This window comes from Chionomys nivalis, chromosome 25 (genome assembly GCF_950005125.1).
Source record: "Chionomys nivalis chromosome 25, mChiNiv1.1, whole genome shotgun sequence".
NCBI classification, from domain to species: Eukaryota; Metazoa; Chordata; class Mammalia; order Rodentia; family Cricetidae; genus Chionomys; species Chionomys nivalis.
The window spans coordinates 24,271,082-24,296,865 of NC_080110.1; positions in this window are offsets into that span (position 1 = coordinate 24,271,082).

Below are 25,784 nucleotides of genomic sequence, written 5' to 3' on the forward strand. Positions count from 1 at the left end.
ACCATCTTTCTAATCAGATGTAAGACCCATTTTATGACATAGGACATGGGCCTACAGTAAGATTCTCTGTAGCTTTGTAGCCTGTTTTAGAACTAGTTCTTGTAGACCAGGCTGGACTCAAACTCACAGAGATCCCACCTGCTTCTGCCTCTCAAATACTGGGATTAAAGGCGTGTGCCACCACCCCCTGGCAAGGCGCAATATTATTATTCTGCTAAAGTGGTATAGTAGTCATTAGGGGTAGAACTTCTGGTTAGGCACCAGCTTGACCTAGTAATATAAAAATTCCTACTGGCATACTCTTCTACCCATAGATAAGTACCTTGGCTGAACCTTATGAGAGAAGCTTATACTTCCAGTAGATGGGAACTGACAAAGCTATCCAAAGCTGGGCAATGTGTAGAGAATGAGAGGCTTTGGAGCACTCAGTTCTAAATGGCAATACAGTGTCCTCCATTCAAGGATCAGGGGAAGAGGAGGGCAGATCTATTATAGTGGCAACAGGTAATAGCTGAAAGTGGGTAAGGTGTCTTTGAGACACAATAGAATTCATGTACAAATTCAGAGAGACTGTATCAGCATGGACAAGATCAAATATAGGAACAAAGTGAATGGGTACCAAGCACAGAGAGGGGGAATCAGATATATGGTTCCACTCCTAATCAAGAAACTATCAGATTGATACCTGCTGGCAGGAGAAAAAAAAACATAGTTTTTCTTCGATGAACTTTCACTGGGTTCATATTCCATATGGTATCCTGGTACTATATTCCAGGGAAAGACCCATGCCCAGGGGTAGCTGCAGCACAAAATATAACCAGGGGCATTGTTGTAGGTATTTTGTGTCTCATTTTGCATTGTTTATATTTTTTATTGCCTTTTCTTTGATTTTGGTTTTTGTTTTTATCCTTTTCTGAGATGGAATGTGCTTATATATTTCTTGGTTGTTTGAAGAAACGAAGAGAAAAAGAACATAAATTTGAGCGGTATGGAGGAGGGGAGAATCTAGGAGGAACTGGGGAATCAGAAAAATAGACTAAATATATTATGTGAAAAAATGTTTTAATTTAAAAGGGTGAGTGCTTATTCTGTCTGTTACTGAGTATTTGTTAGTCTATAGATTTTGGCAGAAAGCATTGAATCATTGAATAGAATTTCTTACAATTATGGCTACTTACTACAGTAGTGAACTTTTTTTTAAAACAAGGAAGTTATATTTAGAAAGTATTTTGATAAATGGTTCTTCTTTCCTAGGGAATTAGATCCCAGTGTACCCGTGGGCTGAGCTCGGGAATTCTATACAAACCACACAAAACTACAGAAATGAACCAAAGCCTTAGACATGGCTAAATTATTTTTAAAATGTGAAACTATGGTCTGGCAAGATTCCTTAGTTTGTTAAAGCACACTCACCAAACTGGATGGCCTGAATTTGATCCCTGGGACCATAAGATAAAATGTGAGAGTTGACTCCTGCAGATAGTCCTCTGTTTTAAACTTATATACCCAAACACACACACAAAAATCACACACAAACACACACTCATCCACGCACGCACACACACACACACACACACTCACACATGCCAAAGAAATAAATAAAAATTTTAAGTAAATAAAAATTTTAAATGAATAAAATATGAAACTGATACATTTACCAATTTTTTCACTTTGGATGCATAGTTGGCACAAAATAAAGGTATCCATTGTATAGATTAATGGTGTTTTTATTTCTTTTTTTTTTTTCTGGGTTTTTCGAGACAGGGTTTCTCTGTGGTTTTGGAGCCTATCCTGGAACTAGCTCTTGTAGACCAGGCTGGTCTCGAACTCCCAGAGATCCGCCTGCCTCTGCCTCCCGAGTGCTGGGATTAAAGGCGTGCGCCACCACCGCCCGGCTCTGGTGTTTTTATTTCAAACGCCTTCTTTGCTTCACATTTTCTTATAGTTTACATGAGTTCTTAAATTATTTTTTTATTTTACTTATTTATTAACTCTGTATTCCATTGTCCTGCTGGTTGAATCCAGACCTTATGGCATGCCCTTGCTTTACCAGTGAAGAAACAGTGGTAGCTGAATTCTTCAATTTCCTTTAACATTTGTAGTTTTGAGTACCCAGTCCTTTGTCCTGACTCATAATAGAGCTGACAGCTTCCTTTCTATGTAGTCTAATTAACACTTCAGACGTGCAGAAAGTCTCTATTATACCATTCATTTTTCTAAGCCTTTCTCTGAAGAGGAAAGAGTACTCAAAGTGTTGCCCCATTTATTAATTACCTAAAGTAAGCTTCAGGCTCAACGTCACAATATTTCCTTTGATAAAAATGTAAATGGTTGTAGCTCACATTTAGAAAAATCAAAAATAAAGCTCCCAAATCTATTGAAGTTCAGACAAACAATGAAATCAGTCCCTTCTCTGCTTCAACACTTAAAAAGTTGAAAACTAGTAAAACTCAATCTCACTGCTAATCATCATACTGAAATTAATTGAAATAATGTAAATAAATTGCTTCATAAATGTTTATGCTATATTCAGATAAGGTATTATTAGTAATCATCAGTTCAACCATGTGATGCTATAGTTTTGATTATGCAAATAAACATTTATCTCAAAAATATTAATTGGTAATATAATGTCAAAGTAAAGTACATATTGGCTTTGTTGCCTGTGAAGGTTTATCTTACCATTTAGAATTTTAAAAACAAATATACCCATATATATATATATATATATATATATATATATATATATATATATATGCACTTTTATAGTTTAGTAACCACACAGTCAAAACCAATCTCTGTTATTTTAGGCATAAAAAATTATAATCCTATAAGAAATAAAGATGAGGGATTAAAATTTACATTTGTGTTCAAATTGAAGGTGTTTCATAGGTTAAAGTAGAGACAAAAGAAATACAGCATATACCAATAAACCCATGACATTCTCCAAAAGATTAAATAAAATAAATGAACAGTATTTATTTACTACTATTTATATAAATGTTTTTTGAGAATTTACCAGCAAGTCTCCTCTTTCTTTCTTAAAATTTCACCTCAAAGAGTGTTTATAATTAACCTACATCCTCATCCAAAGCATTACTAATAGAATACAAATGAAATTTGCCTCAAATTTCCATAATAATCACTGAGATTTACATAAAATTTACATAATAACAATCATAATTAAGTATCATTATAGTAATGGTTAAAAAACAACCCTCATAAATAGCATATACTGGTATATGTCTAGCAGAGAGAGGAGTTTAAAGCCATCTCTACATTTATTTTATTGTCTCATTTTACTGGAAATGTATTCAGGTAAATTATCTTTTATAATATGTGTGCCTTCCTTCACACAGCTTTTGAGGTAAGTTACTCTTTTTGTTTTGAGAATCATATAATCTAGTGTAATGATATGAGGACAAGTAATATACATTGTTTTTGTTTGTGAGCAACACTTAGAGGTACATGTAAGGAAAAGCACACCAACTAATTACCCAATATCAATAATTAGTTCTGACCATGTATGTATATGCATATATATTATATATATTGTATGGGATGCAATATATACATATTCCTTATGCATGTAATAACAACTAATAAAATTAGAGCCTGTGAATTTGAAATAGAACAAGGAGAGGTATAAGAGAGGGTTAGGAGGGCGAAATGAAAAGGAAAAATATGTAATTAAAATCTCTAAAATACAATATAAAAATAGAAAAAGAACATGGAGGAATAACATTAAAGAGTTCTGTTGTTTGTACGATTTTTATATGTTTTATATTTTTCTTCCCCTCTGTTTCTTTAAACTTTAACACATTTTTTGGGGGGGACTTTTTTTCTGAATTCCTTGGACTCCAGATTGAGTGCAGAGATCCCATGTTCCCTTACCCAATTCTTCTGAGTGCTGGGATTGTATACCGCTCCTGTTAGACATTTCTGCTTTAATTTAGTGACATTTAAAATATGCTTTTCTACTCTTGACATTTTACTCCTTTTCCCTCCAGAATGGCTAAATCTATTTGATCTGCTAATATCAGTAATGAATAGACAGCACAACATATAAGAAAGACAATGTGTATTACAAGGATATTAATTAGAAAGAAAGGAGAAAATGAATACAAAAATAATAGAAAACAAAATTGTATATAATCGTGTGTACCATGATTATTAACATTCTGATTCTGTGGTTTTTGATCTACTAAAGTAAATGTAGAATCCTAAGCATAATAAAATATGCGAGGAGCGGTGGTGGCGCACACCTTTAATCCCAGATCTCGGGAGGCAGAGGCAGATGGATCTCTGTGAGTTTGAGGCCAGCCTGGGCTACATGAGCTAGTTCCAGGACAGGCTCCAAAGCTACAGAGAAACCCTGTCTCAAAAAACCAAATATATATATGCTCAATACTGCTTGCATATTTTTCTTAACATAAAAGAAAATAAAAGAATAAATATGAGATGAAGGAATAGATCTCGAGGAGATGGGGAAAATGGGAATGAATATGTTCAAAATAACTGTATGCATGTATGAATGCGCAAAGAATTGATAAAAGTCTGTTGGTGGAAAGAAACATTTCAGAGCAAGGTTTAAAAAGTCAGGTAGTTTCTGTTGAAGATAACTTCCTAAAGGGGGAAGAAATTGAATTTAATACAATAAATCAAAGGAGAGACAGATGATGAACAATGGAGATAAAGGAAGAGTATTAGAAGATATCAGGGTGAGCTTCTTCTCTGTAATTAAGCTATGTGTGTTTGCTAATTTGTGCTTATCAAAGAAATGTTATCCTCCACATATATTAGAGAAAATTATTTTTTTTTATTCTAAATGCCTCTCAATGTGGTCTTTCAATAGAGTTTGTATCACTCGGAAGAAAAGCACTCCAAAACAACAACACACAAACAAACACAACTATGGGTTTGGTAACAAAATAAGGAAATGTTTGCTTCAGCTTCTGGAATCAGTTCATGGCTGTGGTTCCTTGGCCAGATGGTTTTCGGGAGTGGGTGAATCCTTGAGCCAGGGTGCATGGCTTAATGGATTTTCTGTGGACCACAAGGCAGCCAGTCAGGAAAACAGAAGAGAAGCACTCATTTCCAAAGCAAAGTCATAAGCCGTGGAAATTATGAATCTGTAAGTGGGATAACCCTTTCATGAGATCAGATTTTTTTTCTGTCTTTTTTACTAAGAATTTTTTAATAATACAATTTTTTTCTCATTTTACATAGTTATCTCTGTTCCCACTCCCTTTCCTCCTCCAGCTCTGCTCTTCCCCCCAGCTCCCATCCACTTCTCTGAAAGAGTAAGGCGAAGCAAGGGAGTCAGCGACGTCTGGCACTTCACTTCAAGGCAAGATATAGGTCTTCACCTCTATACCTAGGCTGAGCAAGGTATCTCACCAAAGACTTGTGCTCCAATATGCCAGTTCAATCACTAGGGATAAATTCTTTTTTTTTTTTTTTTTTTTTTTTTTTTTTTTTTTTTTTTTTTTTTGGTTTTTTTGAGACAGGGTTTCTCTGTGGTTTTGGAGCCTGTCCTGGAACTAGCTCTTGTAGACCAGGCTGGTCTCGAACTCACAGAGATCCGCTAGGGATAAATCCTTGTCCCATTGTCAGTGGCCCACAAACTGCACAAGTCTCACAACTATCCCTCACATTCAGTAAGCCTAGTTTGGTCCTAGGCAGATTCCCCTACTATCAGCCCAGAGTCAGTGAGCTCTCACTCGCTCAGGTTAGCCATTTCTGTGGGTATCCCCATCATGGTCTTGGCCCTTTTGCTCATACTATCATTCCTCCAGCTCTTGGAGTGGTCTGTGGTAGTCTGGCTCAGGGCCTTGCTCTAGATCCCTGTATCTGCTTCCATCAGTTGCTGGATGAAGGTTCTATGATGACAATTAAGGTAGTCATCAGTCTGATTACAGGGGAAGGTCAGTTTAGGTGTCTTCTTCACCATTGCTTAGAGTCTTAGCTAAGATCATCCAATGGATCCCTGGGAAATTCCCTACTGCCATGTTTCTCTTTAGCCCTTTGATTGCTCTTGCAGTCAAGCTATCTCTTTCCTTACTCTCCCTCTCTGTCCTTCCCCTTCCTTGAGCATTCTGTTCTCTCATCTTTTCCTTTCTCTCCTTATTCCCTTTCCCTCCCTTTCCACCCTACCTTATTCCCTCCATACTCCCAATCTTTTCAGGAGAGCTTATCTGTTTTCCCTTTCCAGGGGATCCATGTAATTCCCTCTAAGGGTTTTCCTTGTTACCTAGCTTCTTGGGGATAATGGAGTATAGGCTGGTTATCATTTGCCTAAATGAAGAGAAACTCAGGAGATTCCTGATTTTACAGGAACATAAAAGGCTGTTCACTCTCTCCCTATCTATTCAACATAGTACTTGAAGTTCTAGTTAGAGCAAGAAGAAAACAAAAGGAGATCAATGGGAAACTAATTGGAAAGAAAGAAGTCAAACTTTCACTATTTGCAGATGATATGATAGTATACATAAGTTACCCAAAAAAATTTATGAGGGAACTTCTCCAGCTGATAAACACCTTCAGTAGTGTGGCAGGATACAAGAGCAACCCTAAAAAATAAGTATCCCTCCTATATCCAAAAGATAAATGGGATGAGAAACAAATCAGAGAAACGTCACCATTTACAATAGCCACAAATCACATAAACTATTTGGGGTAACACTAACCTAAGAAGTGAAAGACCTATTTGACAAGAATTTTAAGTCTTTGAAAAAAGAAATTGAAAAAGATATCAGAAAATGGAAAGATTTCCCATGCTCTTGGATAGATAGGGTCACTTAGTACAAATGTCAGTCCTACCAAAAGCAATCTACAGATTCAGTGCAGTCCCCACAAATATTCCAGAATAACCCTTCACAGACCTTGAAAGAAGAATATGCAGATTCACACGGATAAACAAAACAATCTAGGATAGTGCAAATAATCCTCCAAAATAAAGAAACATCCAGCGGCCTCACCATCCCAGACATCAAGCTCTATTATTGAGATCAGATTTTAAGTATCTAATATAATAGTAACTACAAGCACAGTGATATATATCATATCTCCAGAACTTATTATTTTTTGAGTAAACAGAACCTTAAGCCGGTTGAGTAATAACCCCTCAATACTATCAGTATCTAAAACAAGCCATAGTAAACAATGCCCTAGTCTATGTTTTCTTGATAAAACTGACTTCAGATATCATCAGAGAACTTATTGAATCAGCCATTTAGCCTTTGTTTCTTTAAATGTTATTTTTTGAAATTACGGATCATATGTGTATGTTCCGTGAAGTGAAGTACACAACATAGGCAATATCTTTATAGCAAACCATCATTTGCCTCAGGCTTTGAGCTTCTTCAATTGATAGCAAATAGAGGAGAGATTAGCTGTCCCCATTGAGATCTGCCTAAATCCCAAATTCAAATACAATGACAATGACATGTTTTAAGTTAAGAAGTATTTTGTCATAGAAACAAAATAGTAGCACAATGTGTAACTTGCAAAAAAAATAATTCTGAAATTAAATAATCTTTGATGATAGGAAATGGATTTTTATCATGTCATTTTCTGTATTCTGGTACTATTGAAACATTTAATAAGAAAGATAATCTGTCTACTTTGAAACCAAAATACAGTGAAGAGATTGCACAATAAGAGAACAGCATTGTGAGTAAGATTCATGTTTTGAATAGAAAAGTTGGCCTTTGTATTGAAATTTGGATATACTGATAAATCGCTATCAACAAAAACACTGAGGACCCAGCCAGGATCCAATACTGGGTGCTTTATTACAAATGCTTCTGAATTGCCAAATTCCGCAGACCTTTCTGTGTCCATCCCTAATTCCGGGCTTAGAAGTACAATGCCTCTCACTTTCACAGAGACACAACAAAAGGCTTGACAATGAAAGGGATCTGCCTGGAGAGCTTGCTAGGTGGAGTTTCATAACCAATGCTATGTTTGATTTCAAACTTTGCCGCTAGCCATGGTTCTGACTTCATTCCAGCTGTTGGAACTGCCTAAGCCTGAGTTTCTACATATAGAAAATGAAGTTTTTTTTTTTTCCATCTGCCTTGCAGGGTGTTATGAGGATTAGCGATAAGGTGCTTAATGTTTATAACAGTGCCTGGCATGGCAAAGACACCCCGTATTAAACAATTGTTTCAAACACTGAAGATAATCCCTCTTGGAGCAAGTCTGAAGAGATTTCAAATCCTTGTCAAATCAAGAAGGATCTGTTAATCTCAGAGATGAGTGATGATTCTCTAAGCAGTGATGAGTTTGACATAAATGAAATTCACACAGATGACTGTAGAAACTTAAATAACTTTACATAACACATGTTCAATAAGTTCTAGAAATACCTGTACTAATCTTAATATGAAGTGACTAGATTATTATAACCTCTTTAAATTAAAATTATATATGTTTCAATTAATCATAACAAATTATACTATGATTTTTTGAAAGAACTATGGAAATGGGTAGCTCAATGATTAGAGCCATAAGAGCGGCTGGAGGAAAGCTGGAGCAAAAACAGTCTGCATGCATGTTTGGAAAATTCTAGAAAGTGGCTTTCAGAGCAAGATGATATTCCTAGTGATGATGAGATGTCAAATGGCAATTGTCTTCTAAAATAATAATAATTCTCATTATAGCTGGGACAAGTGGTCCATGCCCAGCATCCCTTCATTTTGAAGACTGAAGAAGGAGAATGCCATTAGTTTGAGAACACAGAGACTCCCTAACAATACCTTACCTCCTAAACAAATAACCAAGCAGAACAAAATCAAATGAAAAGACTTTCATTTGCCATCTTCACAGGTTTGTACAAAAGGAAAGTTCTTGGTGGAAAAGAAAAGGGAAAGATTTTTTTTTAAGATTTATAATATATATATGTATGTTTGTGTGTGTGTTTTGCCTGAATGTGCACTCCATCCACTCACTGTTCATGGAGGCCAGAAAAAGTTATCAAATCCCCAGGAACTGACATTACAGTTATTAGTCATTATACTGGTGGTAGGAACAAAATCTGATTCTCTGCAAGAAAACTGAGTACTGTCAACTTCAGAGCCATCTCCCCAGCTTCAAGGGAGGTCAAGATGTAGTGAAAGGGTTTGTAATTTTGGAGTCAAATACGAATTCTATGTTTGAGATCATCACTTACTTTTCAATATGATTAACCTCAATTAATACCTATCTTAACTGCATAATGTTGTTTCAGAAATTAAAGGGATGTAAGCAAGGACAGGAAACAAAAATATATGCTCAATGAGCACCACTCCATTCCTGCTTTTCCATTTGCTTCAGAGCATGTCCTATTTTTGCTCCATCCAAGCTGAAAAGAAGTGCTGTATCGTCCTTCATTGGCACAAATTCTCCATATGTGCATTGCCAAGGTCATGAGATTTTACTAAAGCAGGGTAAGTTCTTTGATCTCAAAATTCACTCATCAAAAACTTACAGGTAGAGAGGAACATTTGTAGATTATTTGAATGACCTCATGGAGGTATGCATAGAATCCTAGAAAATGGTGCTTAATAACAGAAGAGCACAGTGACATCCTGGCATTGGGATTAGGCTGCATGGTTACAGTGGATGCAGAAGGTAGTAAATCCTAATACAGCCATTCCCTCTGATGGGGTACAGACATAATACATATCCCCAAGGATAGCAGCATACAGTAGTGAGTGCACAGTGAAAGAAATCTAAACTCCTTCACTGTAATTAGACTTCAGAGTCTCTTGCATGCCAAAGGTAGGATTGTTGTTAGATACTTGCTTTTTTTGGTTTTCAGGTAAGAAAACTTAATGCCCTGTTGGTAACTGAATCCCAAAGTAAAATCATTCTGTTTGTCATTTCAAATGAATAGATATATGAGTTATCTCTAAGATGAGGAAAGAATCCATAATAATGTGGAAGCTATTTATTAAGACACATGAGAAAATGATGCTTTAATAGCTTATAGTCATAGAGCAAACAACAGAATATTTAAATAATAGAAGCAGCAGTGGGTAAAAATTCAGAATCAGACTGGAAGTATTATAGAACAAAGAGAGAAAATAATGTGTGCTTAAAAAATTACAACCCACAGTAAGATCATTAGACTGACAAGGTCAGCAGGAAACAAGAACCTTCTGAAACTAGTACAGTGATCGAAATTAAATCAGGACAACACATCCCTAACACAATATATCATCCTACATGTCCCTCCATGTTCTGTGTCCTTCTGTTATGAGTGATAAACACAATCATTCCATTTCCCATTGTTCTTTAAATTACAAACAAACCCAGGACTGGAAGCAACATTACAAAAAAGACTGCCAAAACGCGCTGACAGCCAGTGGGATGCTTCATAGCTGTCACATTTGGGATCCCTTTGCACAAATAACCCCAAACAAGCCAATAAACAGCTACAGATAATGCCCCGATGGTGGGATGCTCATGCGACGTTGTGAGTGTATAAGAGAACATATAAAATACAGAATCATCTGGCAAATTTCTAATGCATCCATTTAAGTGCTTCATAATTTCCCGTGTTCCTTCATAGCATTCATGTTGGAGGGCTAGTATCCTAACTTTCATTTTAAAATGCTCAAAATTTGCCTCTAAACTAAATTAAAGATTTGGGATTAACCAGGGTGGGGGAGTTGAAGGAAATTGTGGTATAATTTGCCACTTCATTTCTAATTTTGATATGAAATAAACCAGGCAAAAAACCCTCTCAGCGGAACAGCCATCATTTTGTTCAGGCAGTCTTGTGCCCCTGAGTACCACAGTTACTTCTGGAGGCAAACAACTATAATACTAAAAACATGTTTGCTATATGCTTCAAACAGTCTCCAAATGGATTCTGCCATCAAATCAAAATTCTCATAGTTCCAGTAGATATTTACTTGACTTATACTAACTATTATTTCACAAGGCTCAAATGCCATCTTTTAGTGCATTTGTGCTTCTGTAAGAGAATGCCACTGACTGGGTCATTTGTGAAGGACAGGTTTTGTTTTCCTATAGGTCTATAAGCTTAGAAGTTCAAGTTCAATGTGTGCAAGTTGCATTGTTTGGCCAGGGATGCTTTCAGCTTCACAGGTGATCCCATGGAGATGTCTGTCACTGAGGAGAAAGGCTGATTTCATGGAAAAACATAAAGAACTATAGAGATAGCACTATGTGAAGTTTCCAAGGAAAACCTGGAATTGTGAGAAAAGAGCCCCCATAACTCAGCTACTGCTTACTAATACTACATTGAATTAAATTTCTTCTCCTAAATGTTGGAGATGACATGTTGAAATCATAGGTGTGGTCTCAATAGAATGTAACTATCTGTGAGAAAAGCATGCAGTGCTCTGGTCTCTTTGCCCAGAGTGGTATGGTGTTACTCTATCAGTATATGGGGAGAACAAATAGAAAAAAATCTATTGATAAATCAGAAAACAAAGTGTAGATTTATTGAAAAAGGACAAAAAGTTTTCATATTGATATTACTATAGCCAATGAAATAAAGCAAAGTAATATTTCCAAAATGATTTTCCAATATTTGTTAATTTCTAGTAAACAGAAAACAACTATATTGAAAAGGAACATGTATTTGTAAATGAGTGTTTAAAAGTGCCCTTCAGCAATTAAACACACAAAAAATATAGATAGCCATATTTTCAATATGTGCAATGTACATTTGAACTATAGATTTTTACAACAGTATTTTAATAGTATATTCAATTTCAACATGAAAGATTGTTTGCATGCTTTGAGGACTGAATATTTAACTTAAATTCTAATGCTATTTCCAAAGTTCTATAATGTATTGGTAGAAACTGAGCACCCAGTCATATTTACTGAATCAAAAATGATGTAATGTTTATTTACTTTTTCTTATTGATAATAGATATTTTATACAATAATTTGTGTGATCATGATTTCCCTTTCCAGAGTCTCCCAAGTCCCCATCCATCCAAATCCACAGCTTCTTTTCTCTCTCTTGTTAGAAAAAACATAGATGTCTACGCAGCAAACTAACAATCAGAATAGGAGAAAAGAAACAAACAAAATAAATAAAAGTCATCGAAATAGCACAAGAAATGCAGACAGACAAAAAGACACACACATTCACAGAAAGAGAAATCTCATAAGAACACAAGGACCTCCCAAGGAAGGGGAAATCAAATACTATTTCTGATGTTTTTTTTCTTTAAATTTTCTAAGAGTGGTTTTCAACGACAGGACCTTTCAATTGTTCAAAAATTGGTTCCAATGACCATTTTGTATTCACCTTTGGAGGTGGGGTCACGGACCACTGTCTGATGTCCTCGAAAACAAAGGTGAACTGATTCTGATACTATACAAACAGCACACATTAACCTAGATCAGAGTATTAGTGAAACAGAGACCATTACATGAAGTACCTACTTCTCAATTCTCCATGTCATTTCCCACTTATAATAAGTATAAACCATTAGTATCTGTGTTTATATTTATTGATTTGATTTAATATGTAACTTAAAAAATCCACTTTAACCCTTAAAAAATAGTTCTTAAAAATAAATAAATGTACTTATTTTATTATTTTTGACATAAATGTTTATCATTGGAAATAAGAATAAATATAAACCCTGAATGATTATTTACCATACTATAAAGATTATAACAATATGTTTTAGCCTTTAAAACTCTACTACTTGCTTGCTATCAATACCTTTCAAAAGAAAACTATAACAAAAAATTTAAAAATCACATTTTTGAGAGATCAATATTTCTTGCTAAAACAAGGTTTCTTTGTGTTTATCTATACAAAGCGTACCACAGAATTTAATTAAGGCCACCCAGCATTAACTTTGTAGCATACACCTTTAGTAATTCTTGACTTTTACACATTTATTAAATAAGAAAGAAATCTTTGAAAACCATGGAATCATTGACACATTTGAAATACTTAAGCTTTAAGAAACTTATTTTAGATAAAATAGAACCCTTGCTGATCCTGGCCCACTTTTAGAGACACATTCACACCCCAAGCTTTTGTTATTTCTGAAGTAGGTTGTTAAGTGATTTTTCTTTGTATTTTTCTTTTTGCCTGAGAGGACTCACTTCTAAACACTCACATCGTTTGTAAGGGCATTTCTGGAAAAAACAGAAAGTACAGTTATAAATTTCTTTTCTCACACTTAAATTTCACAGTAAGTCCTTCTGTAGACTTTTTAATGGTGGAATTACATATATCAAAATTCCAATTTTGTAATAAGTGCAATGCAAACACCAATCAGATAATCACAAACATTATTTGGTATTTTGAGTTTCATCTTTATTCTGATATCACCACAGATTTGTGGACTTCATGACTTTTCTTGGATTTCCCAATGAAGAACAAGAACAAACCAATTCTGGGAAATGGCCATCATTCTATTGAACCACAGTTACGTTCTGTTCCATTTCTTTGCATCAATGACAATAAGAATTTTGGTCCAACTGTGAAAATACATCTTTTGTGAATGAAGTCTTCCTACTTGAAAGTAACAATAAGGAATTGATACAGGGGCACAGGGACGATTTAGACGAATGTGACTTTTTCACACATTGGGAATATGTTTTTTATGTTGTTTGTTTTCTGGTTTTGCTATTATTGAGAACAACAGCTAGTCAAAATGAAAAGAATAAGTCATGGTAGAGTGTCCATCTCCAAACAGAACACCTAAAATATAACTCTATACCAAAGGTTCAGAGAACATCATGGAAGAGGGAGTGAAAGATTTTTGAGGGCTAAAGGAACAAGAGAAGTGTTGTAAAATGGCATCTTCTGGATATGACAGGAATCGTGTGCCCTTGAACTCTCAGCTATAGATTTGTCTGAAGAAGATGTGAATCACACCATAACAGTGGACATCTTAGCATGGAAAGGAGAAAGGTTCCCACGTCACACCCTGATTTAAAGACCTACAAGCAGCATAACTGGCTTGGAAGATAATTGCCCTGATGGGTTGCCCATCTCCAAGGGATAAGCCATACACACAGGTGCATGCTGACAATAGTAACTGGACAAAATAACTTTGAGGTGCATATACTAATAACAGGTACAGAAGAAGAAGGAATGAATTAGAGAGAAGGTTATGTGAGGGTCATGGAATAAGTTGGAAGGAGGGACACCCAGAAAGGGTATTATAAAAATATATGTATTAAATGTTCAAAACAAATAAAATTGAAATACTTTGAGAATCTACTCAAGACAGGAATGGTAGTGCACAACTTTAATCCCAGCACCCAGGAGGCAGAGGCAGATGGATCTTCACCCAGGAGGCAGAGGCAGATGGATCTCTGTGAGTTCAAGCCCAACTTGGTCTACAATGCCTGCTGTTTCAGAACAGTCAGGATGGTTACCCAGAGAAACTCTATTTTGAGAAACCAAAATAAATAAGATAAATAAATAAATAAATAATATAAAAAAGGAAAAAAGAAAATCCACCTATAATGATTATTGGGGAGTTATGTACATATTTCATATAAGAATTGCTAGGAATATTTCTTAATGTTAATTTTTTTTCTTTTTATCTTATTCAGCTTACTGAAATTCTTGAAGACTTTCAGACGTAAAGAAGAACACAAGTAGCCAGGCGGTGGTGGCGCACGCCTTTAATCTCAGCACTCGGGAGGCAGAGGCAGGCGGATCTTTGTGAGTTCGAGACCAGCCTGGTCTACAAGAGAAGAAGAACACAAGTAGAAGTTCTCATCAAGGAGAGTATTGAGAGTATTGTTAACACATGACCATGACAGGCAACACAAATCAGTATGCTGTCTTGGTCAATGATCATCATGAACAATAGTAATTGTTTCACAATGAGAAATTAAAAATCATGTGTCATAGTCATGCATTTAATAAACACAGCACCTATCCTATTTTTGAAAGTTAATATAAAAATATTTTCTTTTCTTGATTTTCACCACATGTGTTGTTGATAGTAACTAATTTCATTTGTTTACATAGAACTTTAGCCATTATTAACTGAAGCAGATATGTATGTCACTAATAACCCAACTTATGATGCTTTGAATTAAAGATTTATTGTTGGGAAATACTATTTTAAGGTGTGTTACTTTTGTTTATGTTGTGGGACATTTGTTTATTGATGCAAATATGTGTTGCTTTGTTTATACTGAATTTAACTCTGTTTAGATGTTTGCCTGTCCTTAACAGCTAATGGTCTAATAAAGAGCTGAACAGCCAAAAGCGAGCAAGGAGAAAGGATAGGTGGAGCAGTCAGGCAGAGAGGATAAACAGAAGGAAAAATCTGGAAGGCAAAGGAAGGAGCAAGAAAGAACAGGGGGAGGTGGAAATAAGGGGTCAGCCACTCTGCCAGCCACAGAGTAAGAGAGAAAGTAAGATATACAGAGATGGAGAAAGATAAAATTCCGGAGACAAAAACCAGATGGTTAATTTAAGTTCAGAAAAGCTGGCAAAAAAACAAGACAAGCTTAAGCCAGGGTGTTTATAAGTTATAATAAGTGATGTATTTGTGAGGTACATGGCAGGTGCCCCCAAAGAGAAAAGATGCAAAAGGGTAACAAAATAAGACAAAACAATGAAAACACAATTTATTGTATTAAGTTTTCTGTTTAATTTATAAATTCACTGCACATCAGAATTTCTGATATATTATCCCCTCTTAATGTCTTTGTGGATACAGGAATGTATGAACACAAGAGTCCACTCTTGGTAAAATGAAATTCATGGATAAGAATATTTCCACTACTTTTCTGAGAGAGGTGAAGAAATACTGCCTGTCTAGATTTCCAAAAAGGCTTTTATCGAGCAAAAATTACACAATTCTAAAAGTAGATCCTTTCATTACTTACAGCTAACCTCAAGAATTATATAACTGTGCTTAATTGTCCAAATCTAAATCAACCTAGTTCTCTTTATACAATAGGACTAGTAAATGTTACATCTCCCTCCCTCTCTCCAACTCAGAAAGAATAGAGCATATTCTTTCTGAGTTGGAGAGAATATTATTGAGGATCAAATTTACTTTCCTCTTTCATTTCACTGAAACTAAATTATTTCTGGGAAGGAGGCAAGTATATCAAGGTTAAGTCCCAATGAACATGATTTTTGCTTTACCTCAAAGCACCAACCTTTACTACAGAATCATTTCACTTCATTTGATTTCTAATTGAACCTAGTACCTGTAAGGGCAGACGTTTGCTCTTTCTGAAAAATAAACAAAGAAGCATCTCCTGAAACCTTACAAGTATGTAATTATAATTGATTATGCTCCTTTCATTGACTAGTGTGTGTTTAAAGCAGAACTTTTCACTTATACAGTCATGAAATAGTACTCATGAGATACTGCTGTGGGACAATGGTCTTGTACTCTGTAAAGTTTTGTCGCTGGTACTGGTTTAATAAAATGCTAATTGGCCAGTAGCTAGACAGGAAGTACAGGCAAGACAACCCGAACAGGAGAATTCTGGGAAGAGGAAAATCTCAGTCTGCAGTCATCACCCAGACACAGAGGAAGCAAGATGAGAATTCCTCGCTGATAAAGGTGCCAAGCCATGTGTTCAACAGACAAGAATTATAGTCTAATTAAAGATGTAAAAATTAGCTAATAAGAATCCTGAGCTAATAGGTCAACCAGTTTGTAATTAATGTAGGCCTCTGTGTGTTTCTTTAGGACTGATGGCACAGAAACCTCTGTCAACAAAATTGAACTTTGGTTAATTTAAAATTTTATATTATTTGACATATGAGGTCACACCATCACTTTTTGAATACTTCCAGATTAAGTACATTATGAGAGTTTAAAATAAGAACATAGGAAATGTTTCAGCCATGATTAGAAGGGTTGAGTTTGCTTTAATAGTCAATAAAATGTTATTGGAGAAAACCAATCTGGGTAACAAAATTGATTTAAAATTCTCACTCTGATCATAAAATTCCCAATGTAATGATGAAAAATGAAATGAAAAGAGTAAATGGCAGAAATTTCTGCAATCAAAAGAAAAATCTCTCCTCCAGGATAGGAAAACTGGAGGAGATTAAGAATGCTGGAAATATTGATAAAACTAACAGGAATATCCGGGGCTTTCATTTATGTGAATTGTTAATGTGATATGTAGAGGTTTATGGGAAGACAGGTAGTGTAACTAGCATAGTTTGCAGTTGAACTATAGCTAGGTATATTTAATTTTAAATTGCCATGATTTAATGAGTAACCATTCACTGTCAATTTAAAATATGCATCTTTTCTTATCCTATTTTTAGAACTGTAAAATTAAATACATAAAACTTGTAACATTTTTACCTATAGAGAATATGTTACTTTCCAGGGATAAGAAGTGATAATGGGTGAAGTCAAAATTTGAACTCCGATGATCTAATTACCCTTGGACTATGTTACTGCTAGGAAGTCAAATGAAGACAGATGTCTCAGTGAGTATGAGACACTTCTGATTGAATTTTGATTCCAGTATGAAAATATGGCACAGACATGTATTTAAAGCCTTTCCATTTTGTTTCTAGACCACAAACAGATTCACAATGCTGATTTAGTGATTCTTAATAATCCAAACAGCTTGTATAGTGACAAAATGCTCACAAAATGTTGGTTTGAGAAATTGTCAAATAGACAAAAAGAAGAAGCAAAATAATATTTTTCATTTGTATATCTAGCATAAATGTGTATGTATGTGTGTGTGCACATGTACATGTAAGCATGTACTTGTGGTACAGAGTCATGTCATGGTGAACATGCACGGGTCAAGTATGGCTTTTAGTTATTGGTTATCGCCTTCTACCATGTGGGTCAAGGGATCTAATTTAGGCCACCAAGTTTAGTGACAAGTGCCTTTAACCCTGAACCCTCTCACAGGTCTACCATTCGATTTCCCTGGAGACCATACATTGTTTAGAACATACATTTATGACTTCTAGTAAAACTTGCCTTAGTACAATAGATACAATTCTACTCGGAGAGGATCTATTTTTACTGACTTGAATGATGACCACCCAAGCACAGTGTCTCACCTTGTCTCTGATTGTCTTAAAACCTGAGAATGAAGTCTCTACAACATGGTTAGAAATTCTGTCAAACCCAGAACTTAGCCTGGAAATCACCTCACACCAGAAGCGGTTCCACCAATATTTCTGTCAGGCAAACTAATTATTTTGAAAAGAACTTGTACCACTCACTTTGACTTCCAGACCATGACAACATTGTGTCCCATGAAATTGGGATTCCTCCAGGAATCACACACTGGCCAAAAAAAAAAAAAAAAAAAAAAAAATGGCCAATGTTTCAGCCAGCCAGAAGGAAAGCTTGTCTTCCAAAAAAAGACTTACAATTTAGGCAGCTGTGAAAAGAAAACAGACACAATTTGGGTGTCAGCCACCCATAGTGAGCTAACGTAGAATGAAGAGGAAAAAGCGAAAAATCCAAATGCAGACATTAAATCATTTTACTCCAGAAACTTCTCTTAATCTTCTAACTATAGCCAGAAGCAACAGCTTTTCTTCTTTCTCTCTTTTAAATGAAACAGAATATGAGTATTTGGACTTTGTTTCAGACTTAGTATGACCCTTAATAAATCCAGGAGCAATAGTATGTCTGTGATTTCAAGAGGCACAAAAAATACAAATTCGGGCTGATCTGATATAATTTCAATACACAAAGCCAAGTTTTGCTGTTGAAGAAGACCTTCCTATGAGAAACTGGATCCATAGCATTGAGCAAGCATTCTCTCATTGTGATCCAGTTTATATTCACAAAGTTCACACAAATCATCGGGTTTACATATTTGAGACACCGACATACTTTTTTTCCAAATTTATCTCCTTTACCTTCTAGTACTCAGAACAGTGTGTAGGAAAAGATGATCCCAGTATCCCCCAGATTTTATAAAGGTGTTTCATAATACAGGTGTTCTCCACATAAATTTTGCAGGGTAGATAAAAACTGAAAAACACCAAAATGTTGACCTTGAAAGTAAGCTGTAAGTGATGTATTTACTGCTTCTGGTTTTGTTTTTCACACTGACACACATTGCAGACATAAAGTTGTGTTCATCTTCAACAAGAATAAAGCACTTTCAGTCATCATTGAGATTTATTCTGTTTCCTGAGAGCTGCCACATCCCTGACTCGAGTGCTTAAATACTATTCTTTCTCTTGTTTCATTCTTCCATTTGAAGGTAGCTGGAATGAATTAAGAAAATATTTAGAAGTGTCAAAAACTTTATTCCAGGTAATTTAGTATTGTATGTGTTTAAAATTCTCTGTGGGTTTATAAATATACATATACATACACACACACACATATATATATACATACATATATCTAACAAAAATTAATAGAAAATAGATGTCATGAATTTAAACAAAAGCAAGAAGGGGCATATGGTAGTGTCTGGAGAGTGGAAGAAAGGGAGAAATGATAAAATCATGATCTCAGAAAATAAAAGAATTTTCAAAATTCCAACAATAATATAAAATCCAGAAGTCTTAACAGAAACACCCCAGGTAGCTGTTTTTCATTCATTCACTAACTATTCCTTGAGAAATCACAGAGTGTAGGCAAATTTGGAAAAAAAATGTTTATTTCATATTCTAGAGTTTAGCCATATATATTTTTGTTTCTTTTTGCTACAGACATGTAAGGTACTCTGCATTCTGTTGCTTAGCTTGTCCCTTCTCATTCCTACAGAACTCCTTTGTTTTTCAAACAAGTCTTGCTCTCACTTCTGTGACTTTTAGCAATTAAGTAATGACTTTCTGAGAATTAATTGATGGTATGACCTATGCAAAGAAAGAGCTATAACACTTATTTCTCAGTACGTCCTAACACTTACTGGATGTTTTCAATATATCAAGAACTAGAATTAGTACTTTTACATCTCAAATTTTACCACTAATATGATTTGGAAGAAAAATATGTGGATAAGGGGCCTAACACTTGCCTCTCTTGGGACACATACACAAACACACACAAGAAGAATCAAAAGACTTCATGTCAACGGCCTTGTGCCAAAAGGAAAGATGACTTTATTTGGCATGAATTGGGGCCTTGATACACAGTCTCAGGACTTAAGAGGTATAACCCCTTCATTGTTCTAGCATCCACTAATATACTGGACCATAAACAATCATCAGGACTGAATAAGTACACTCTGTCCATTCTCCTGTCACTGCTGCCATTAATCACAACTGAAGAAACTATAACGAGACTTCAGGGAAGGATCTAATTGAAATGGAAATCAATATATAAAAATCAAATAAGTCTAATAAAAATGAAAAACTTTATAAACATTTACCATAAAAATATCTGTAAATGACAAAATCACCCATGAAATATAAATCAAAACTACCAAAATTCATCATTACATCCCAATTATAATTATAGTGACTATTATCAAACATAAATATGGGAAGAGTATAAATAGAAATATCAGACACTGTTGGGAAATAAACAATTACTGTAGTTATTATAGAAAACAAAATAAAGATACCTCAAATACTGAATGTAGAATTACCACAATTCAAATATCTCATAATATGTGTGCATTGCAGAGAAAATGACATCATTATGTCAAAGAGACTCCTGAATATATCCATGGTTATTGGAGCACAATTCAAAATAGCTAAAACCTGAACATCCATCCATATGAAAATAGATGAATGGATTAACAAATATGCATTAATGCCAGAGACTGTATTCATCCATGAAAGAAAGGAATGACGATCATTAAGGAAGCATGGATGGAACCACAGAACATTATGTTAAGAGAAATAAGTCTGTAGCAGGAAGCCATCATTCTGTGTGTTCTCAGTCAATACAGAATCTAAAAGTGTTGATCAGATAGAATAAAACGTTAGAAAAGAGGCCACTGAAGATTAGGCAGGTATGATAGGTATAATCGAAAAGGTAAATTAACATCCAAACAGTGTTGAAATATGCAGGTACTTGTGCTATTTTGTGACGTAAAAGGACAATCTATAGGAATCTGTGTATTTCTAAGTCCCTAGTGTAGAAGAATTAGAGAGTTTCCATCGTACATCACTGCAAACATTTGGACAGATGAAAAGGCTAACTACCTGGATTTATCATCATTTGTATTAATTTACCAGGTCTTAATAATTTACCCACAATACATAACAATAAAATTAAAATATAAAAATAAACATCAAATAAAATATAAAATTAATATTAGGAGCATAAGTACCCAAGTTCAAAGCATTCTCAGAAGATCATACACACACTTTGATGAAATCAGTTTGACTCTAATATTTATTTTCCTCCCTCATTCAATTCCCAGGAGGCCAGAGTAAGGGAGAGAAAAATCCAGATATTAATTCAAAGAGAGGTATATGTGATCAATAATTCATTTTTATACAATCCATGAACATAATTTAAATAGATACTTTTTTGAACAACATACTTTGCAATTTACAGATTATTTAAAAATCATTTTAACTATAATGTAACCTCATTTTATTTGTTAACATGTGTTTTGTTTGTATGTTTGTGCATGTGTGCATGTGAGTGTTGTTTGCGTGTGTATCTATCAAGGTCAGAAGAGGATATCAGATTTCCTGGAAAAGGAATTACAAGAAGTTGTGAGCTTCTGCACTTTGGTGCTAGGAACCCAATCTTGGTGTCCTCCTGGAAAAGCAGCAAGCACTCCTGATGACGAGGATATGCTGCAAACCCTCAGAGTAAATTAATAAAACACATAGTCTAAATTGGACATGCTCTTGTTCTAAGAGTTATCTTTTAGTCTTTATTCATTGGTCAGGTCTATGCATCCTGATTATTTTCAGTTTCAGACACACCTAATGGAAATGTACCACAATGTTTCTTAGCTTTTGCCTTCTTATAACAAAGCAGACAATATTGACATAATGAATTCCAAAAACTGGCTTATTGTTTGCTTCTGACGAAAATTTAAAAGAGTTATCAGATAGATGAGTTTGGCCTTAATTGTGTAAGTTAAAAATAAAAACCAAGTGTTTTGATTTTGCAAAGAAAACCAATACAAGGCAAGTGACTTAAACTCATTATTATTATTATTATTTTATTATTATTATTATTTTATTATTATTATTATTATTATTTTGAATCTCTGAGTTCCATTCACTGCCCAATTTGGAAGACATAGATTAAAGCAAGAGACCACTTCCTGGTGGGCATCATATAAATCTTCAGTCACAGATACTCTGATTGTCCTGGGATTGCTTTGTGTACTACAACCACTAACTAATCTCTCCCACACTCAGCACTCCCAGCCCAGAGATTTTGAGTTCAGTTCAGTATACTTAAATGCTTTGAAATCCATCCTAGAGGCTCTGACAATAGATTAATTCAATGATTCAACCAAAAGTAAATCAAACACTAAAATAAGCTCCTATATTTGTTCTGCTCCTGATACCTAACCAGAATAAATATAAAGCTGCTTACCTAACCATTAAGTGAATTGGAATTTGTACTGGCTTGTTTATTTATGAGGTTGAACTGCTCCTAGTTCAGCAAACAAGGTCAAGCAGGATACAAATCTACATTTTACTTGACTAAATAGGTATAAAAAAATGCACAAAATATTTTTTCTGAAACAAGTTTAAGGCAAACTCTGTTAAATTAGAGAATTTAAATTCATGAAAGGTAGAACAGAGAGGAATCGGACAATGGGTTCACGTTCTGTGATGCAGTGAACTGACAATTCCTTTTGGATGCTAAATAGAACACCGCATTTGAGCAGTTCATCCCTCTGGTACTGTACATCTGTCTTCCCTTTGATGTTCTCCCTAAAAGATTTTCATTTAACTTTTCTCAACTTATAATTCAGATGAAGATCAATAGTTTTCTATGAAAATACACACACACATACAGAGAGACACACACACACACACACAAACACATTTTACAGCTTCGGGTTCTTAAAATTATTTTTAAATGAGTTCACGTGTCTCACTGCAACCCTTTCCTTCATCTATACAAGAGCTCAATCTTTTTCTCTTAACATTTAATTTAACATAAATTTTATGTTTAAAATAAGAAAGAAGGAAGGAGAGAGGCAGGCAGGCAGGCAGGCAGGCAGGAAGGAAGGAAGGAAGGAAGGAAGGAAGGAAGGAAGGAAGGAAGGAAGGAAGGAAGGAAGGAAGGAAGAGAAAAATTCAATGCAGCTAAATATTTCTAATGCTTTTTTGTAATTCATTTATGATTATTTTCTTCTTATTCATAAGGAAAGTTCCATTATTGAGGCTTTCTTAAACTATGTGTGGCAAGTAGACCACACAGAATCAATGCAGAAAAGGCTATAAGCCCTACTCTAAAACTACTACACTACTGATTTGGAATATATCATGTGTTCATGAATATATCAATCGTATACATGTATCTTACATTTGGACCATTTCAACCAATGTGCACTACGACATTTGAAGTCTCTTCTCAATGAATCCTTTAGTTTGTTGGTCTGAATTTCATAGCCACAGTATAATTCATTTCATATTAGTAGATATTTACACGGATTTAACACAGAATGAAGAAAGGTCATTTTAAAATAGTAAAAAAAAATGCCTCATTTGCAGCACATAAGAATGCTGAGTCTAGTTATTCTGAAGTGTAAGTTATCAGTGTGTGGGGAAAGCAAAGAAACACAAACCGAACATATGAATTTAGAAAACTGTAATTAGAGGCCTACTCATGCACCCCCAAAAGAGAGTAACGTGTCAAAATATTAACTTGTTGGGAACTAGGCACCAATTGGCATCTTTGATAGAATATCAGACAGGGATATGAAAAAGAAACTGAACTGAGACAAGGTTGTTTCATAAAATAACCCAGACACAGAAAGACACTTATCACATGTACTCATACGTAAGTGGTTTTTAAACATAAAGCAAAGAAAACCAGACTACAAATCACAATCCCAGAGAATTTAGACAACAATGAGGACACTAAGAGAGACATACATAGATCTAATCTACACAGGAAGCAGAAAAAGACATGATCTTTTGAGTACATTGGGAGCAGGCCGACCTTGGGGGATGGTTGAAAGAGAGAAGAAAGGCAGGGAGGAGAGCAGAGGAAAATGTAGAGCTCAATAAAAATCAATAAAAAAAGAAAAAAAGAACTGGCTACAATGTTGTGACAACTGATTTAAATTTTCATTATTCTTTGGAGTAACCTTGTAGCACAGAACAGTTGGATGGCTTTGTGTTATCAAGATACAGTCAAACTGAGCATATTTTATTCTGTAAACTCACAGTTTCCTGTTCAGATCAGCATCTCTTTTCAAGTGGCAAAGCTATCTTTAGAACTTGTTCTCTGTCAATCCCTTCAATCAATTTCACAATATCCATGAAATAAGCGTGGGGGTTAACGGGACAATAGTCTAAAATAAGAGATGGAAAAGGTATTTCAAGAAACCTATTTACTGAAGTCTTTTCATGTGAGTCATTATGAGCTAGATCTTTGGGGAAGAGCTTTCAGAAGATAATGACTTTTAAACATGAATATCTTGTATGTAACACACGAGGCAATATATAAATGCAACTCTCCGCTGATGCTTTAAACACAAAGTTCTACATAATAGACAAATTAGGCAAAGCAAGTTCAGGGTTGGGAAGCGTTTCAGTGTCAGAGTACTTGCCTCGCATATATGATATCTTGAATTCAATTAACACTATTACAAACAAAAGAGAAAAAAAAGGAAATAGCCCCAGCAATATAAAACATGGTTAGTAACTTTCTTCCCCGTGGAAATACTAACATATGAGAAGCATGAGGTAAGCAAGACCTTCACTGCATCAGCGTCATATTTGAGGTTAAATGCTTCTGTCCTTCCTTCCTTCTCGTACATGGATCATCATTGTCATCATCATTTGATACGTTCTTCTTGCCCAGAAAATATCAAACCACTATGAAAATAGACCAATTATCAAATGTATCATCATCAATTTATACATGATCACTTGAGAGTTAATAGCATGTTAATTCAGATTCAATACAAATTAAAATTTTCAATAACTATTATAATTCAAATGACTTTTATAATTCCGAGTATTGTGGACCAAAGATCTTTGGTTAAAACTATGGAAAGAAACACATAAGGTACACAATGCAATAATTTTCTATTGCCTACCAGTTATCTACCTAACAGTATGACCTTCTGATTGTGGAAACAGGTGCATCATGTGTTACTGATAGGGTGTGAAACTTTTTCATTAAAGTCAAAACCAGAATTATATTAGAAATTTGTGATGAGAATATCCTTAAATCTTATGAGTTTGATTTTTCAGGGAACAGTGAAACGAACTTTTCATGGTATTATTTTTCCTCCTAGAGTTTCATTATTAAGAAGAGAAGTCCATTCAGTTGCCACTGTCACAGTGACTACTCTTAAATGAATAAATAAAAAACCACCTTATTACTATTTATTCACTCCCAAAATTTTCCAAATCCTTGAAGGTATTTTTTATATAAAAACTTTGTTTATAATGCAAATATTCGGTTCTAGTGTCAGGTCCATTAGAAATAACCTTTCTGAGGTATTTTATCGCCCTTCAACATCACTTATTTGTGGCTTCAGAATATAAAGTAACTAGCCCAGTGACTTATAGTGGTAATTTTTGTCTGGCCCATGGTTCTGATCTTAACTTCTCTCATCCTTTAATCTAAAGTCAGCTCACAAGCTAACTAGCTCCTGGCTTATCTAGCTAAATCTAAACTAAGAAAGTACAGCTCTGCCCCAAATACCCTTTCATTCTACAGCATGACCACTTTGCTCAT